Here is a 2,923-nt window from a genome sequence, read left to right as displayed (position 1 = left end):
AATAGGCTATAGTTTGAAGAAACATTTATACATATACATATGTATTTGTGTGTGCATATAGTTAAAGATAATTTCACCTTAAAAAATTCATACTGGGCTACTGAAAAAGAAGTATACCTAATGGCTGAATGGTAACTAAAAGGAAGCATAATTTATACTGTTTTGTATATCTTCTTATTTTTGCAACATAAAGTTTTTTAATCTCAGAATTATTTTTATTCATTTATCAGACAAAATACAAAAATTTTTTAACAGAGAATTATGGAAATATTAGTGGATACTTCTCTTTCTTTTTTAAAAATAAAAGTATTTTATTATTTTCCAGTTACATGTAGAGATAGCTTTCAGCATTTGTTTACATAAGATTTCCAATTTCAAATTTTTCTCCCTCTCTCCCCTCCCTCCCCCCCTCCTCCAGACAGCAGGCAATCTGATATAGGTTTTATATATATATATACATATATATATATATATACACACACACACACACACACACACACACATATGCATAACATTAAAAATATTTATGCATCAGTCATGCCATAAGAAAAGAATCAGAGCAATAAGGAAAAACCTCCAAATAGAAAAACAACAGCACCAAAAACAAAAGTAATAGTATGGTTCAATCAGCATCCATATTCCACAGTTCTTTGTTTTTTTTTTTTCTGGATTTGGAGAACCTTTTCCATCATGAGTCCCCTGGAACTCTCTTATACCATTGTATTGGTGAAAAGAATCCAGTCTATCACAGTTGATCAATACATGATGTTGATGATACTGTGTATAATGTTCTTCTGATTCTGCTCATCTCACTCATCATCAGTTCATGCAAGTCCTTCCAGGTTTCTCTGAACTTCGCCTGCTCATCGTTTCTTGAAGTGCAATAGAATTCCATTACATTCATATACCACAACTTGTTCAGCCATTCCCCAACTGATGGGAAACCATTAAACCCCTTAATTTTCTTTGTATCATCACATCAAAGACAATTTATATTTATACCTTCTGTATATAATCCTTCTGTCTGCCCAAATACATATACAGTTCTCAAGAGTTATAAGTATTATTTTCTTTGTGTAGGGATGTAAACAGTTTAACCTTATTTACCTTTTTAAACTTCTCTTGAGCCTTGTATGTTAAGATTGAATTTTCTATTCAGTTCTGGTCTTTTCATTGGGAAACCTTGAAAGTCCCCAATGTCATTGAACATCCATCTTTTCCCCTGGGTAATAGATTCTTGGCTGCAATCCAAGCTCCTTTGCCTTCCAGAATATCATATTCCAAGCCTTGCAATCCTTTAATGTTGAAGCTGCCAGGTCCTGAGCAATCCTGACCGTGGCTCCATGATATTTAAATTGCTTCTTTCTGGTTGCTTGGAGTATTTTCTCCTTCACCTGGAGATTCACCTGGAATTTGGCTACAATATTCCTTGGAGTTTTCCTTTTGGGGTCTCTTTCAGGAGGCGATAGGTGGATTCTTTCAATGACAATTTTATCCTGTGATTCTATAATATCAGGGCAGTTCTCCTTAATAATTTCCTGCAGGGGCAGCTAGGTTGTGCAGTGGATAGAGCACCAGCCCTGGAGTCAGGAGGACCTGAGTTCAAATTTGGCCTCAGACACTTAACACTTACTAGCTGTGTGACCCTGGGCAAGTCACTTAACCCCAATTGCCTCACCAAAAAAAAAAAAAAATTCCTGCAACATGGTGTCTAGATTCTTTTTCTGATCATGGCTTTCAGGCAGTCCAATGATTCTCAAATTGTCTCTCCTGGATCTGTTTTACAGATCAGTTGTCTTTCTAATGAGGTCTTTCACATTTTCTTCTATTTTTTCATTCTTTTGATTCTGCTTGACTCATTCCTGGTGTCTCATGGATTGATTATCTTCCAACTGTTCAATTTTAATCTTTAAGGCATTGTTTTCTTCAATGAGATTATGAATCTTTTTTCCATTTGCCCAAATGAATTTTTTAAGGCATTGTTTTCTTCAGTGAGATTATGCACCTTTTTTTCATTTGGCCAGATGAATTTTTTAAGGATTTGTTTTCTTCAATCAATCTTTGTGCTTCCTTTTCCAAGCTGCTGATTCTTTTTTCATAATTTTCTTGTTTTGCTTTCATTTCTCTTCCCATTTTTCCTCCTACCTCTTTCAATTGACTTCAGAAATCCTTTTTGAGCTCTCTTCCCATTTTTTCTTCTACCTCTCTCAATTGATTTTTAAAATCCTTTTTGAGCTCTTCCAAGAAGGCTTTTTGTTCTTGAGACCAATTCATCTTCCCTCTTGAGGCTTCACATGTAGGCAATTTGAAAGTATTGTCCTCATCTGAGTTTGTGTTTGCCTCTTCTCTGTTGATACAGAAGCGTTCAATGGTGAGAGCTCTTTTTTGTTTCTTAGTCATACTGCTTATTTATTTATTTTTTTATTTTAAGTTGAGGTCTGCTCTGAGGGCACCAGGGTCCCTGTTTCAAGCTTCTTGTGCTGGGGTATAGGAGCTATGTCACTGGCTTTTTACACTGAGGCCTCTATGGCTTGTGGATTTCTCCTAGCCCTGGACTTCCTGTCAGAGCACACTGGGATCAGTAGGCCTGGTCGTGTCTGTCCTGTGTGTGGCCCTCCAGCTGGCAACCTGCCCTCTTGGCTGGTACAGGTGGGTTTTGCCACTGTCCTGCTGTGCTACCAGATTTTTGAGCCAGGATCCAGGGGCCTCAGTTGCTCAGCTGTGGCCCACAGCTTCCTGCTGACTTGCCCTTACCTGCCTCTGCGCTGCGCTGTCGCCGTGCACTGTGCCTCCCTTTTGCCAGAGTCAGGCCGACCTTTACTGAAGTCTTCTAAATTATCTCTGGTTGGAAGACTGTGTTTCTCTGTCTATTTGCAGGTTCTGTAGTTTCAGAATCTGTCCAGAGGCTTGATTTAATGTTCTT

This window comes from Dromiciops gliroides, chromosome 3 (assembly GCF_019393635.1).
Source record: "Dromiciops gliroides isolate mDroGli1 chromosome 3, mDroGli1.pri, whole genome shotgun sequence".
NCBI classification, from domain to species: Eukaryota; Metazoa; Chordata; class Mammalia; order Microbiotheria; family Microbiotheriidae; genus Dromiciops; species Dromiciops gliroides.
Note: the sequence above shows the minus strand (reverse complement) of the source record.